This window comes from Buteo buteo, chromosome 18, assembly GCF_964188355.1.
Source record: "Buteo buteo chromosome 18, bButBut1.hap1.1, whole genome shotgun sequence".
Lineage (NCBI taxonomy): Eukaryota > Metazoa > Chordata > Aves > Accipitriformes > Accipitridae > Buteo > Buteo buteo.
Genome location: NC_134188.1, coordinates 2,882,285 through 2,898,704, shown reverse-complemented (window position 1 = coordinate 2,898,704; position 16,420 = coordinate 2,882,285). Strand labels below are relative to the sequence as shown.

General features: G+C 42.2%; 1 protein-coding gene across 7 annotated transcripts in view; it reads right to left on the bottom strand.

Annotated features, from left to right (window-relative positions):
• STARD13 (StAR related lipid transfer domain containing 13) overlaps positions 1-16,420 on the bottom strand; it is a 318,317-nt gene that overhangs the window by 243,242 nt on the left and 58,655 nt on the right. The window contains exon 1 of one of the 7 annotated variants that reach the window (XM_075050594.1): positions 13,831-13,874. The exons of 5 other annotated variants lie outside the window; for them this stretch is intronic. The gene's annotated coding sequence lies outside the window, so the exon portion shown is untranslated. Of the gene's footprint in view, positions 1-3; positions 8,611-13,830; positions 13,875-16,420 lie in introns of those variants that run through there. One more of the 7 variants, XM_075050592.1, reaches the window with a different exon arrangement.

The window sequence follows — 16,420 nt, the reverse complement described above, 5'->3', positions numbered from 1 at the left end:
TACCTCCTCGCCGCAGCGGTGCAGGAGGACGGGGAATGGGGGTCGGGGTTGGTTCCTCACAGCTTGTCTCTGCCGCTCCTTCCTCCTCAGGGGGAGGAGGACTCCTCACTCGTCCCCTGCTCCGCTGTGGGGTCCCTCCCACAGGAGACAGTCCTCCATGAACTTCTCCAACATGAGTCCTTCCCACAGGCTGCAGTTCTTCATGAACTGCTCCAGCATGGGTCCCTCCCACGGGCTGCAGTCCTTCAGGCACAGACTGCTCCAGCACGGGCTTTCCCACGGAGTCCCGGCCATCCTGGGGGGCATCCATCCCCCTGCTCCGGCATGGGCTCCTCTCTCCCCGGGCTGCAGGTGGGCATCTGCTCCCCTGCTCCCCTCCATGGGCTGGGGGGGACAGCCTGCCACCTCACTGCGGGCTGTGGGGGCATCCCCTCCTCCTTCCCTGACCTCGGTATCTGCACAGGGGTTCCTCTCCCATCCCAATCCCCCTGCTCTCTGCAGGTTTCCCCTCTTAAATCTGCTCTCCCACAGGTGTTACCACCGTCACTGATGGGCTCAGCCTGGGCCAGAGGCGGGTCCGACTTGGAGCCAGGGAAGCTTCTAGAAGCTTCTCACAGGAGCCGCCCCTGCAGCCCCCTCCCCTGCTACCAAACCCCCACCACACAAACCCAAAACAGCAGGGAATCACACTCTGCCTTTATCTCTACAAATATTTGCCTCCTGGAATATACTTCCAGGATTCGCTAATACTCTGCAATACCTCTGTATGAGCCAAACCCCCTGATTTTTATAAATTTCTTTTTTTTACTGTAACCTAACTCAAACCACAGTCGTTTCTTAAAAATGCAAGTCCTAAGGAGTTTCCCCAAACTACAACTCTCCTAGCTTTCTCCATTCAGTTCTGCCTTTTTTAGTTCAGTAAGACTCTATATTGTGTCTATTAAGGGGATGAGGAAAAAGATGGGTTTTCATTATCCCTCAAGATAAAGCCAAATGGGCCTAGTTAACAAACGCCATTCACTAATTGGAAATTTGGCACAAAAGCACCATTTGAAACAAATGCTCATTGGCGATGTGTTTCAAAGGTTGCCTGAAATTCCTGCTGAACGGCAAAAACATGATGCTACTTACATTCAAAAATATACAGCCTGCACAGTAGGACTTCTAACGACTGAATAAATTCTGCCTAATCCATTCAGGAGGAACACAGCTCCCCAGTGTTCAGCCCTAGTCACTAGGTTGGACACTATCAAAGTGCTCAGAAGAGCTGAGTACCAGTGTATCCTGCCCATAGCAACTGCAAAGGCAGGAGGGTCAGAGTATCTTTGGAAGCTTTTGTGTCTTGCCCTTCAAGAGGAAAAAAAAAAAAAAATCTCACTCTAAATTATCTTAGAATCATGGTCCGCTTTATTCACTGTTTTTCCCCTAAAAAGGTGTCCAGGGAGAACACTCCCTTCCACATACTCTCAAGGTCTCCTTTCTTTGTTGGAGCCATAGTCATTCAGCAATGCATAGGAATGCTGTTATCTTTTGAAGAACCTGAAAAGCTTAGAGACAGAAGTGCATTACAAGAACACTTTTTGTATGTCATGTCATAACACAATCATAGAATCATTTAGGTTGGAAAAGACCATTAAGATCATCGAGTCCAACCGTTAACCTAAAACTGCCAACTCCACCATTAAACCATGTCCCTAAGCGCCACATCTCCACCTCTTTTAAATACCTCCAGGGACGCTGACTCAACCACTTCCCTGGGCAGCCTGGTCCAGTGCTTGACAGCCCTTTTGGTGAAGAAATTTTTCCTAATAGCCAATCTAAACCTCCCCCGGCCCAATTTGAGGCCATTTCCTCTCATCCTATCCTAGACAGATGAGCAGTAGTAGAGAGACCCTCATCAAACAAATCTTTCAAGGTGGATCTATGAAGATATGTCATACATTAGGCAGAGAACGACATACTGGCCATGAAAGTGAACTCCTTTGCCATATGGATTTCTCAAGTCTCATATACTCAGGTTAGACAAAAAAAGAATAAAAATATCGTAAAACAGAAGTATCCTCTGTGCTAAATATAAAATTAAGTGAAATGCACTTCCTTAAAGCAGTTACAAATGCAGCTCTTATGCCTCAGATAGTTATTGTAAGTGAAGAATTTACCCAACTGTTTAATATTTACTAAGGCACATTCAGCAATCAGCCAAGCATAAAATTTACTTGTAGATTGCTACTTCCTACAGCAACCAAAGTTTGTTTTAGAACAGCAAGCTTAATGTTTTTGTTGCATATACATGTATATCCAGATTTTGTGTTCAATAGCTGAAATTTCATTACTACCAATAACAAATTAGAGAGGTAAAAGAGGGCACAAGATTATGGTCCATCACCTAAACAATTACTTGCTCTTTCCTTAGATTGAGAAGTAAATACATTCCAGACATTTAACTATATGTGCCTTTTCGACCAAAGGCTTCTGCACCCTTTTCTTTAGCTTTCAAGTGTTCTTCACTAATCTTATTCAGCAAAAACATCTGTGATAAAAGGCATATTTATTTCAATGGTTTGCCCATGAAGCTTACTGCAATAGGCATAATAGCTGCCAGCAAATCTAAATTTAGACTGAAAGAATGTGGCAGAAATTAACAAGTCCATATAGAACACTCAGGGGTCAGGGTTAACCTCTCTGCCAGACCTCATCCTATACTGGAAGCAGAAAGGCTTCCAAGTGAAGGGTTATGAGAAAATTACACAACTCTAAATTTATCTGATAACTTGTGGCTTTCACTTCAGAAACCTTCAATAGGTCCAATTGTTCTGATAAATAATGTATTGTACAACTTTGAGTGATAAATTACTAACCTCCGAATAAAAAAAATACCAATGCTATTTAACCCTCCTTGCTAATATTAAATCAGTTTAAATAAAATTCTCTCTGATGTACAGCCTAGATGCGCAAAGAATGATTTTGTGTAAGTATTTCAGCGACCAAATACTGTATTTTGGTCTTGCTGCACTGATGGGGCTCCTCTGTTCTCAAAAGCAGCTCTGTGTAAAAGGTCTCTCAGCCACTGCTGGCTTTGCCTACAGAGGCTGGGGGAGGAAGCCAGATCGGTTCCCTAAACAAAATCCTTCCGAAAAAAAAGTATTTAGAATATAAAGGACTTTTTTATTCTCAATATAGATTTATCTGTGCCTTCTATATTGAAGATAAAATATTGCAAAGGGCATTTTTCCTCATATCCCACTATAATGTTGCTTAAATATTTACAGAGCTTTTAGATGGACAACTACCTTGTGGTACTTTTGTCCCAGAAAGCAGGTAAAGTAAACTCTGCAGTTCGCACTTTGCACTTCCAAGAACTGTACTGCTATCCCTCTGAAATGATCAAGGAAAGTCTCTTCAGTCTCTCAAGTCGGCAGGCAACCAGGCTAGGTTGCTCAGAAAATGAAAGCTCTTCAGTGACATTGCATAAAATTCAGAGCAATCTGGATCCTTCTGAAATGCTAACTTCAAGACAGAACAATAAGGATATACACTTGGGTTTTTTTAATGATTAAAAGGTGCACAACATGGGAGAAAAGGGAACCCCAAGAGGTAGTACCATGAGAACATAATGTAACACAACCCTTACCTCATTTCATGTATTTGACTTTTTAAAGGCAAACTCATAACAGCTCAGAAATAGACTCAATTACTTTTTATAACAGCTTTCAATCTCTCATGCAGTGAATTGGTAAATTGGCCTTTAATTTGCAATCAACACATTGATTTTGCACAGTGATAATGTCCATTGTATAAAAGAAAATAAAATTCTGAAGTCCCACCTCTCTTTCAAGGGTTCCTGCATCAGTTCTTAAGGACTATTGCTCTAAGCTAGGCAGGACAGGAGCCCTGGTACCAACAGAGTCTTCCAAATATTAATTTATGGAAATATTTCCCAGATGAAGAAACCTGAGCCAATCTCTGGGACTGAAGGCCATAAGCCGTATCAGCATGGTGCTTCAATCCAGACAAGAGAGAGAGATTGGAAAGGGAAAAGAAAGGAATGAAGTTAGGAAAAGGCATGGGGCAAAATGCTTTGGAAAACAACTGCACAATTCTGCAGAAGTTTTAAAGTGCAGTAGCTCGTTGTCCCAGACGGCCTAGTATGAAAAATCTGTTGCAGGTTTGTTTTGTTTCTAGTAAACGTAAGTAGTTTCATATTGGACTTCTCATTTAAAAAAATGACAACTTAAAATAGCATGTAGTTGGTTTTAACATCTAATCATAACTGGGTTTGCTCCAATGATTAAAAAAACCCCTTTTTTATTTTCCCAGTTCACAATACCTACAATTCTCCACCTTCTAACAAATCATGATGTCAAACAACACTGAATTTCAGAAACAGGCTGTCTGACAAGCCTGTACTGCTGGCACATGCTGCAGAACTGGCACCTGAATGGCCAGAGAAGCTGTCTTAATTGACATCTGCTCCTATTTCAGCACATGAATTATCCTCTTGGGTTATCCCATCTTCAGCTGCTTCAGAGCGGATGCCAGCTCCTCATTTATCTACTCCACCATTTCCTCCACCTTGTGAGGTGGAGGAAGTGAACTGCGCTTCTTGTATCCCTAACACCTGCTCTAGGCAGTAGTCAAATTCCTGAGGCCGCCCGTTTGCATTTGGCTTGGCATCATCTGCAACAGTGGTTGTATCTGCACATCGCAATTAGTGACCATGAGCATCAAAACAGTTTACACACATAGGTACGAAGACACATTTAACTGCTTCTTCATCAAAAACTACCAACTTCAAAATATGGTTACTCTTACCATGACTACGCTGGAAAGTGTAACTAACCTGTGTCCGTTTACAGAAGGGTATCTTCCTGCGGTGCTTGTTGACTAAGCGATGGTGTGTTTCAGACTGGGTTTCACACCAGTAAATCCACAAAAAGTTACATACCACAATAGGTAACTTGCAGCTCCTTCTCACCAGTGTGCACCTATAGAATACCTTTTGAGACTGGAGAGTGCTTAGTCTGTTTTCTTAAAAAAGGGTTCTCTCTTTAGAAAATGTTGTGGTCAGAGCTACCCAGGATGTAGAAGATCTGGGCTCAGCCTCATCTTAGGCCTAATGCATTTTATATCAGCTCTCCCATCATTTTAAAAACTGGCAGGAAGAAGAAAAATAGTATCACTTTAGTGCCAGGTACAAATAGCTGTGCAGTTCCTCCTCTCCTTCTTGCCAAAGAGGAACCAAGCATGAAAATCTACTTTACCAGTTGTGGCACCTACCTCAAGGGGAACAGATCAGAGGAGTTCTGCGAGTTTTAGCGAGCAACTACGCTGAACATAAGATAAGACTTTGATAAGTCTTTGATAAGACTAGTGTATTGGCTTTCTAGTGCTACAAACAGGACTTCATCCCCAGGCTACACATTTGAGTTGCTTCCATCATGTGTAGCTTCTCTTATCTGTCCAACAAATCTTGAATTATTTTTGCATAGCGAAAGCTACAAGAGGAGAACCTATGCCCATAAAAAACTTACTATCAGAAATTCTTCTGGAAGGTAGAAAACACAGGCTCATATCTTTCAAACAGTTGAGAACACTGAATCCTCTTTTGGGGAAGACGAACCACTAAATTATGGAAAATGTAAATACAGCACCTCCTTCTTTTACAAAGAAAGCAGCAGCTGCCATTGCGTTTTGTGGAAACCTTCACCCTCATGATATACATGTAGGTTCTATGTCCAAAGTGACTCCGAGTAACCAGTCTCACCTATGTGCTGTCTCCCAGTCAAGGTTAGCCTCACACTAAGCATCAAGCTTTGTCTTAGAATGAGTTGTACGATTTTGACACATGCAGGAAAAAAGCAAGCAAGAGATCTTAAATTGAGAAAACAGCCCAGAAAATAATCAAACCCCCCTACTTTATCAGTGCCTGACTAGCCAATAGCCAGTCCCAGACAGTGGTCAGCAGCTGAAGCCTAAAGAAAGGGGATAACAACTGGACAATAATAACCTGGTATTTCACACGGGATGCTCTCCCTCCCAGTTTTCAGTACCATAAGCTGCAAGTTGTACTGCAACAGTGGCCATTAGTCAGCAAACTGAACAGGACTTTCATGTCAAGCAACCAAATTCTGCCTGTGTCCTAGATTACTCTGGATTTAATCCAAATATTAATAATTCAGGTCTGGATGAATTCTCAGATCATAGTCAACAAAAGCATGACAAGGGCAGCTCCCTCTGAAACCTCCGTCTTCTATTAAAGATGTGCATAGCCTGATGAAGGTCCCACTTAGAAACAGCATATTCTGAATTCTTCTGTGACAACGTTTTAGGTCTTTGGTAAATAAATGGTCTAGTCTAGATATTAGACCATTATAGCAAATACTCTAGTCTGATCTAGGTCTTCCAAGACATAAATGCAAACCAGGTCACGTTGCATCTTAATACAATGAGTAAGGGAAGGGAAAAAATTTCTTCCCCAAAGAGTGAATGATTGCTACCTTAGTAGCTTTTAAATGCTAACAAGATTTAAAATGCTGATGCTGTGCTTGCATGCTACATATAGCCCTCCTTATAGTATACTAATAAAATAAGAAAATCTGCATGCGTACTTCGGTATTACGGAACTTCAACTATTTGCTGTTTTCTAGGTCATACAGTGCTTCTTTGGTGCCTACATTACATACAAAAACGTAACTCACAAAACGCTACTGATAAATATCAAACTCATAAATATGAAGATAGTATTACAGTCATTTTATGACAAACTATTAAAAAAACCCCAAACCCTACTGAACAGGATAAAAAAAAAAAAATCAATACTCTAAGATTTGCAAGCATTCACAGAGTTCTGTCAAATTTGACATTGTTCCCTGCCCAAAAGTTGTTGCAATCTACTACCAAGAAGAAATATTAACATTAGCAATCCACTTCTAAACAGAAATCAGAAAATAATGGAGAAAATAAAGAGTGAAAGGCACCTTCTAGAATTAGAGTACTGAAGGACAAAGAAGAGAAAGCTTGGCAGAAAGGAAGATATTCTTGGTGGCTATGAATAGGTGGCGATGGGCAAAAGGATGGAACATGAATTATGAGAGAAAAAAAGAAGAGCAGATAATCGAAATAATGTAAACCTTCTAAATTAAATCCCGAACAGATTTTCATCAAGCTAACAGTAAAGAGAAGGCATTAATCCTAGGCCCAGAGAAGTAATTAGGCACGATTCCCAGATCTTCACTGGAAGTTTGACACCTAAGTATCCAGGTTTAACTACTAGGCTTTGGTATTATTAAAAAACAAGTTAAATGCCATCTATGGATTTGCTGCGAGTTAAGTATTTATTGATATATTTAAATGCATTTTTTAAAAATCCATGACTCTATTAACCACTCCTGAAACTCTTGAAACTTTTAGAGCAACAAAAATAATAAAAGTTGCTTCACTCATATTGCCAACATTATTTCAAAAACTTACATAATATAAAAATCATGTCTGCTTTCCTTAAATAAATGCAACTGTAATTGTTAAAACATCCCTATATTATTTCACATTACTTAGCTTCATATCAGGTTATGCTTATCTGTTAAACTAAAATAACAAAAAAATTTATGAAAAGTTACGGTTTGTGTATAACACGTACAAGAGCCTGGGCCAAGTCTCCCCATATTCTACTAATATTATTCCACAAAAGTCCCTGTGTTTGTCTCAATATAACACAGACCTGCAAGTCTTAGAACACCTGGGTATAACCCCACCAAATAAAGGGTGGCATTTGTTTTAATTTATGCTTATTTTATGACAGGCACACTCCTAACATCACACCGGAGTCAGAGAAACCTAATTTTGAAACGGCAGCTCTCACAGCAGCAGAGAACCTCCCGGGGATTTTGGATACGAGACAGTAGAACCAGCCAGTGAAAGGCACTACAAAGGCTTTTCCTCCAAAAAATCATACAGCAGAGAAAGAACAAAGACAGCTTTTCTCCACTTCAGCCTAAACCCCAATTTGTTAACATTACGACCCCCAGGCCACCACGATTCGCCCAGACCCCTCCAGCGTCTAACCCCAAGTCATTTGTTTCCCAGTAGCATATAAAAAGCGTTGCTTTTCCCCCTCCTTCACTTCGGGAAGCTTTTATTTCACCACCAGGTCGTGCCGTCTCCACACCCTTGCGCTCAAGGGCACAGCACAACGCCACCCCCGCCGCTGAGGAGCGCCAAGGCCCGGCCCGGCCCCACCACCGCCCTACGGCCCGGCCCGGCCCGGGGGCCGAGGCCAGCGCTTCCCCGCCGAGCGGCTCTGAGGAAAAGCGCCGGCAGCTCCCGCTTCCCCTCCCCCGGCACGGCTGGGTTCGGGACACGTTTCGAAGCAGACGCGCCCCTCCACGCCGCAACGGCGGCGAGCTTCTCCCTCAGCCGGGAGGCGCGGGCGGCCGTGAGGCGGCCGCCGACCGCCCCGCCCAGCCGCCATGCTCGGAGCGGCCCTACCGCCCGGGAAAGAGGAGGAGGAGGAGGAGCAGCAGCCCTGGCGGCGGCTGCCCGAGAGGAGCCGGCGCCTCGCCTTGAAGAGGGAGGCGAAGGCGGCGGCTGACGGGGCGCGGATCCCGCCGCGGGGCTTCCCGCCCTCCCCGCCAACAATGGCGGCGCCCTCTCCCCCCCCCCCCCCGCCTCCTTCCCGGCCAGCGCCCCGAGGTGCGCGCGCAGCGCCGCCGTCACGTGGCGGAGGCCTCCGGCTTGGCCGGGGCTGCGGCGCCACCTGGCGGGCGGCGGCGGGCGGCGGCACCCGCGGCCCGAGAGCGCGCCCTAACGGCCCGGCAGGGAAGAGCGGGCTCCCGCCGCCCGCTGAGGGGGAGAAGAAGGGGCCCGTCCCGCCGGGGCGGGGGGGACCTCAGCGGCGGCTGGGAGACGCTGAGGAGCCGGTTGTGTCTCGCCCGTTGTCCCCCCCTTCGCGCCCCGCAGCGGTAGCCGTTAGGCGGGAAGGGAGGGGGCCGCCCTCACGGGTTCTGTGAGGAGAAACCGCCGTGCGCGGCGGCCAGCGGGGAGCCGTTCCTGCAGAGGGCGAGGCTGAGCACCGGAGCCGCCTCCCGCCGGTCTGTGGGGAGCGGTCGGGCCGTCCCCGTTGTCTTCAAGGGACCGTGGCCTCGAGGACCCCAACCCCTCGCCGGGGACGGGCGTGAGGAGCCGCCGGGCTGCCCGGGCCGTGAGGGGGACGCCGAGGTGCCCGCTGCTTCGGTCCTTCCCCGGCAGCAGCCCCCCCCCGCCCCCAACCCCGTGCTTTGTCTTGGTGTAAAAAACTGTCACGACTGGGGCTGGCTTTGCTCCCTCATAAAATGACTTTTCCGTAGGGCTGTGCCTCAGTTTCCCCAAGATGAAAGAGCGCTTCGGCTGGGACGACCAGACCTGCTTCGTGGAGAGCTGGGCGCGCGGAGCCTACTACCGATGCCTTGCTCGCACACCTGAGCAGAGCCGGACAAGGCTTAAAAGTCATCCAGAGAGAATCGGTTTTTCAGAAGTATTTCTGCAATTGTGCACATGGGTGGGAAGCTGCTGCTTTTACGTTCAAAGCTGCAGTTACTGCCGTGCAAGCGTTCCACTTAAAACCAGCTAACTGCACGTCTAAACAGTTACATGTATTTGTACGTTATGTCATAATACAGAATCATGGAATCAGTTAAATCTGTAATGTTCTACGTGGACTATCTGCCCCTCTGTCGTACCTGACAGATGTCAGAATAAATCGCACTGACTCAGTCGAGACTGGTTCTGTGCAACTTCAGAAAAATAATTGTCACATCTGAGATCTGATCAAATTCCCTTGATTTCAACAGTCTTATGAGTAACAGGAACTGCATGGATAATGTCAGACAGTTATAAATGTAAAATTTACCCAAATTCGCAAACCTAGGCAACACTGGCTGTCAGAAGCACACGACTGTGAAATCGTAACAGTGTTTGAACCGTTGGATTGTACTGCAGTTTGCCTTGGGACAGTTGATTACTTTTGTTAGTGGTGAGGCAGCCTGAGCTCAGCTCTGATATCTGAACACAAAACGAGACTTCAGACAAGAGAGAAAATTCTTCAAACTCCTAGATTTCAGCACAGCTCAAGAGAAGGATGTCTAAAATCAAGCATTTCCGAAAGCATTTAAGATTTGCTTATCTGGTTTGACATATTAAAATGAGCCTGGGTGGGCAGATTTGGACAGTCTCATTTTTTATCTTTCTGGTGATATCAAAAGGTTTTTCTTCAAAGTCCATGACACTTTGGGGCATGAAAGGGAAGGTTATGGGGAAGGAGGGAGGAAGAATAGAAATCCTGGCTGCTGGAAGCCAAAGTCAGGCTGTAATCACAGTTCCTTTAATTACCAAGAGTGAAGTCTGGCAAAGCATCAGATCCAGGTTTGGAGGCTTAGCCTCCTATCATGACATCGTGACACTCAGGAGAAACTGGTAGAACAGAGAATCAAGGCTTTGAAGCCTGAATTTGAATCATGTTACAGTACAGCTCCTAGTGCCAGGGGAACTTAATTTTAATTGTGGTCCTTTGTCATTTGGTTCAATACAAATGCTAATAAATCAAACTCCAATTTCTATTCTTCCTTAATAAATAAAACTCAAACCTATTGGACCACATCAATCAAAATATTTTTAAATACCTTTTAAAAATCAGTTCTCTTGATTTTTCCTTCAGGATGGTCTAGTTTTCTAGTTTCATTTACTTTTTGTAATAGACCTTTCCTAAGTGTTCATTATCAGAATTTATAGGTTTAATTAAAATGCTAAATGTATTTTTTCCTCCAAGTTTCTTCCATTATATTTTTATGGTACTTATGTGTAAAGTAATTATACTTTAAGTAATTATTTTATATTTTCTCTCTTTTTTTTTTGCTTAGTGTCTTAAGAGAACAAAGTCATACTGTTCTGCCTTGGTGTTGCTCAACTGCTGTGACATTTTGCCCACAACTTTTGAGTATTTTAGATAGTTTCAAGCCAGTTTGAAAGATGGGAAGAAATATTAGATCAAAATTTGTGGCTGGAGAGACACAAAAGATTCAAATGATGGCCCACTATAAGCCAAGGGTGAAGTATCAGCCTGTATTGCTTCTGAGCAGCTGCTGCTGAGCATTTATGTGCTAACTGGCCAGGCAGTGAAAAGATACCTATAGCTAAGGCACCTCTTGTCTCTTGCCAGAATCAGGGGGGGGGGGTGGGGGGGTGGGGGGGTGGTATTCTGGGGAAAGGGAAATAGAGGAGACATGGGCAGGTGTGGAGAAAATAGTGGGAGGTGGAAACTGGAGATAATGCAAGGATGCTGGGAGAGGACTGAAGTATGGTGGGAAAACAGTGAGATGTGGGGAACGGATCGGGGAGCAGCTGAGGTGCTGAAAGGGGTGAGCCAGGAGGCCATGGGAAAGCAGGATGGTTTTGTTCGGCAGGATACCGGTGTGGTAATCTTAAATCGGAAAAACACTTTGGAACAATTCTTTACTTTTCGGAGATAATCATCATGGGGCGATTAGGTGAATTCTGTAGAAACAGCAGGACAATAAGTTTTCACTTCCTGCCCTGAGACACTTGATTTTATAAATGACATTTTTTTCTCTCATGAAGGGCAATTAGTCCCTGATCGAGAAATTGAAGAAAAACACATTGTGAGGGAGGGTGATGGGTTGTTCAGTTCTTATTCGATGATTTTATAGGATTTGTGTCACTCATCCCACATGCTGTTATATTTTTCGTAAGGAGGAAAGGGGTTTCTCAACAGCTTCTGTTCAGGTGTCAGCCCTGCCAAGTTGCTCCTTGCAGAGCCTCGATGAATTCAGTGAACTTCATTAGAAGGCCAAGGATCAAGACAGGGAAGTAGTTAGTTCCTTTCTGAATGTCAGCCAGCGGGAAGAGTAGTAGGTTAAGAACAGTCACATAAAAGAAAATCATTATTTTATGTGGCAAAATTGCAGCAGATAAGTACATCATTGAAAATCTTTTCTGGAAAAAAAATCATTAGGAGTGAGGAAGTAAACTAAAGATATCTGTAACTAAAGATACGGTTTAACACAAACAGTAATTTTTTTTTTTATTTTTTTTTTTTAAGTTTTGAATAGGCTGAAGTTAAAAAGAGGTGGGAGTTAGTCCGAGTATGCTGTTGAAATCAGAAATATCATTATACTTGGTGACTGGATAAAACTAGCTCCAGGTATTATTTATAGTGCATGTACATTGTTCAGTTTTAATGTTTTGTATCCCCTGTTTTGAAAGGGCTTATGAGTTGCAGCCTTTCAATTATAAGAAGCTTGTCAAAATGACATAAGGACACTGATCATAGCAACAAATAAATCTCCTTGTGTAAATTTTTGGAAGTGAGAGAGATGAGTGAAGAGGCACATTTTTCTTCTCATTGTCTAAGTCTCTTAAATGCCTGCACTTAATCAGATGGGATCTCCCTCTGGAGCTCTTCAAAGACACCAATGTCTTTTCGTCTGACTGTATAAGGAATTTATGTGCTTCACTTGACAGACTGCTTTCTCTATAATGTGGAAACTGGATACGTTCCCTAACACCCAGATCCAGATAATATTCTGCTGATGTCTTAACTCTGTGTTGAGGCAAGACCTGGTGTGCACTGTCTCCGCTCCCACTCCCTCTCGTCTTCCTCCCACATCCCTAGTTTCTCTGGGAAGAAAATTAAACTATGAGAGCACCAAGCCTACCCCACCAGGTCCCCTGGATGATCAGGAACCATAGATATTTCAACATCTAAATTTTAGGTGAAGATTCATTGCCTAAATTATAGAGATCAGATTTCACTCCTCCCTCCCTGATAAAATCCGCAAAAGCTTTCAGCCTGGAGAACCATATAGTCTTACAGATAAAGTTTGGAACAGGCCACAGGCTCTACAATGACACTTCTCGCAGGTCACCTCTCTGTGTTTCTGGATTGCGTTTTTTCACCATCCCTCGTTTGGTAAAGTGAGATACACGTTCCTGCTACCTGCCTGTGCTAAAAGCCACAGTGTGTGCTACTGTAATAATCTGCTGTAGTTCATGCTCTTGCTTTTTCCTCTAAATGGCAAGAATACCCATGGCAAATGTAGAAACTAAGAAACTGAAGGAATTAGGTAGAGTTTAAATGCTGAGTTTAAGATCATCACTGAATGCACAAGAACAGTCATCTGTCTGTGCATGCATGTGTTCCTTAATCCCTTATTAATTTACATAGTATGTATTTTGTCTTACATTTTTAATTGCTAACGCTAGTTACCTACTTAAAATTCTCAGAATTTTAACTACATTTCTTCTTTCAGAGACCAGAAACAGACATAAATACCATGTGAGTGATCAAAACAACTTTCAGAAACTTAACTATTCATAATATTTGTAACTATTAATGGTATTTGTAAATGGCTGAAGCCTTGTCTTGCTAGAATAAAAAAAGTAATGGTGAATTATGTGGAAATGTTGTATTATTACTGCATAATATTGACTTGTGTATTTTGCTCCCCTTGGACATCTTACTTTATGAAGACTCTTTCGTGGCTTTTTTAATCATAAACAGAAACATAATAGTGATTATAGTTTTTAGCATGTCCTTTTTAGCTTGGGAAAAAGATCACTCTGTTAAAACCATAAAACGCATTCTGTTAAACAAATCAATTTGATCTCAATTTTGAGGAAAAGTTGCTTTCATAAAGTAGCCTTAGGCATCATTCTTTGAGGAAAAGAATAATTTCTGTATCTCCAGAGCATGTAAACATATTGCTTATACCATATAAATATTTTTGTATGACGCAAAGGTTGGAAAAATGTGGCGTAGAGCTCAAAAAAAATCTGTCTTACTGTAAGAGTATGATGGTCACCAAGTAGCACCGGCTACGGTCGCCAGAACCTTAAGGTTCAGGCATGCTCCCTGTTCCTTGCTTCAGACATCTGCTGCTGGAATGAGAGGGGCAGAGAGAGAGGAGTGATCTGTAGCAGCTACTTTTATAAACCTACAGGGGTTTTCCAAAATCTTCAAGACACAAATGCACTACAGATGTTCTGAGGCAGGTGAAGCTCTAAGCATGAGCCTGTCCCAGGGTTTCACTTATTAAGCAGAGGTTTAGCCTAACCTTTATTGACTTGCAGTTCTAATATACATTGTATTTTGAGTACTTCAGTGTTATTTGCACTTGCCTGGCTGTTTGTGAAGTACCATAACTGAAAGGATCCAAAAATTCTGTTTATCTATGTTACGGTATTTCGTGAGCTTTATTTATATTTAGAAAAGTAATGGTTATTAAAAAGAACAGGAAAACATTATTGTTTAGAACTACGAAAAGAATTCTACGAAAGAGAAAAAAAACCCCTGCGGTGGGATGATTATCAGCAGTGATATTTTCTATTCACAAATATTTCAGTTCCATGTGATATGAAATATTTTAGCAAAACCTATCAACCACAATAATCCAAATAAAAAGTTGTATTGACATAACTCTGGTAAATAACTGAAAACAAACAATTTCTAGCCTAATTCAATGTGGCTAGGATTTCAGCTAGTTCCTCCAATTATGTACCTCAAAAAAGGTTTAAAAAGAGTATTTTGAAATGCAAGAGACCTAACAATAGCAATAATAAGCAAAATCTTCCTAGCAAAATGCAGTATAATGTAGAATTGCAAGATTTGCAGGTTTAAGGGTCATATGTAGATATTGCAGAGAAGGCTTTATGTGCTGCATTAGAACTTGGGCTATATCCAAACATGCTGGGATAAAAGTTGGAAGGATCATAGTGTGTATTTTCATGGTGTGTCTTAATGTAACACTTGAGGAACTTAAAAAAGTGACAAGTTCTCCCAATTACTCTCCAATCCTGCTCACCTCTGCATAGTCCTGTTGTGATATTGCCACCTTTAAAAAAACAAAAAACCAACAAAAAAAACCAAGGTAAAATGGGCTAGAGCACGCTTAGAGTGAGAATGTGTATAACGTGATCAATATATAATTTAGCCCTGCTGGAAAAAAACCTGGGTAGACAATGCAGAAACCAGCTTAGTTGCAACCCACCCAATATATGTTTTAATTTAAAGTTTCAAATGCCAAAGTGATAGCAATTTCATTTGGAATCTAAGTGATGTATTTATTTTCTTTTAATTTAATTGATATTTGTCAATTCATCAAACTTGAATTACTTTTCAAAGACAGCTTAACTTTGACAACCTTCCTCTGGGGAAAATACCTTTATCTGCCAGTTAAGCTATACAAGCTCCTTAGTAGCCCACCTAGCAAGCTGCTGGAGGCTCCTGACATATCACACCCAGGCTAAGGAATCATTCACTGTCATGGAGAATTTTGAATCTTTGGGGAGTTTTTTTCTGAACTGGAGTAACCCCAAATTTAAAAATAAGTACTTCCTTTGCAAAACTGAATGCTTTTGTTTGCTATGCTGTACATAGAAGGTTTTTGGGGGTATATACTGCCAATTTTAAATTGGATGCATAAACTAAATTTTCCTTCTTAATTTTGCCCAGTTTTCAACCTCATACTTGCTGCTTTTGCACATTCATTTTAATTCGCATTGGAATTAAATGCTGTGTGTCCTGAGCTGCTTGTGTGACCACTCCTTAGCATTTGCAATAATTTGAACACAATTTCCAAATAAGAAAAGAGCACCCATCAAGAGGGTCTAGTCTTTTTTTAGCTTAGATATCTGCATTCCATTTAATGCAACTTAAACTCATCTTCTTAAGAACTTTATACAAAACTGGAAACATTGTGCAGAAGAGAAGGTGATAAAAACTGTAAATGTATACGTTCCAACTTACAGCAATTCTTACTATTTTAGAGTTTGCTGTTATTTATTGTTTGTATTCATGGTAAATTCTTCTATTTAAAGAAGCTTTATATGAGAACACTGAAGTGGCAACTTCAGACTTTGCTGTCTGTCATTCACATGCAAAATGCAAGCTTTGTCATGTCTGAAGTTTGGTTTCAAAAGCATTTTCTGAACCTGTATAATGCACTTTTGCCTTTATTTCAGAAAGAACTGAGTTGGTCCCTGCTTGCTTGGAATACTGGGGGTTTCCCGCTAAGGCTTTTTAAACCTGTTTCTCTCTTTTAGCATTCCTTTTCTTTTTTCTTTTTTTTTTTTTTTCAGTTTACCTCAGTGCCATTATGTGTCCCCCAAGATAAGACTAAAACTGCTAAGTGCTTACAAGGCTTGGACAAATCAAGATAGCACGGGTTCTATACTATACAAAACACAAAATAGAAGGCTATCTTGATAGCTCTCTTTCATATAAGAGACACATGATAATACTGCAACTTTTATTTAAAAAAACCCAGGGTCTGTGGAATATTTTTGTCTTCCATGGGTAATCTTTTTTAGTTTAATTATCTTTCATCTCCCAAACATGATCTTTTTGCATATATCTATATCTACAGTTATTTGT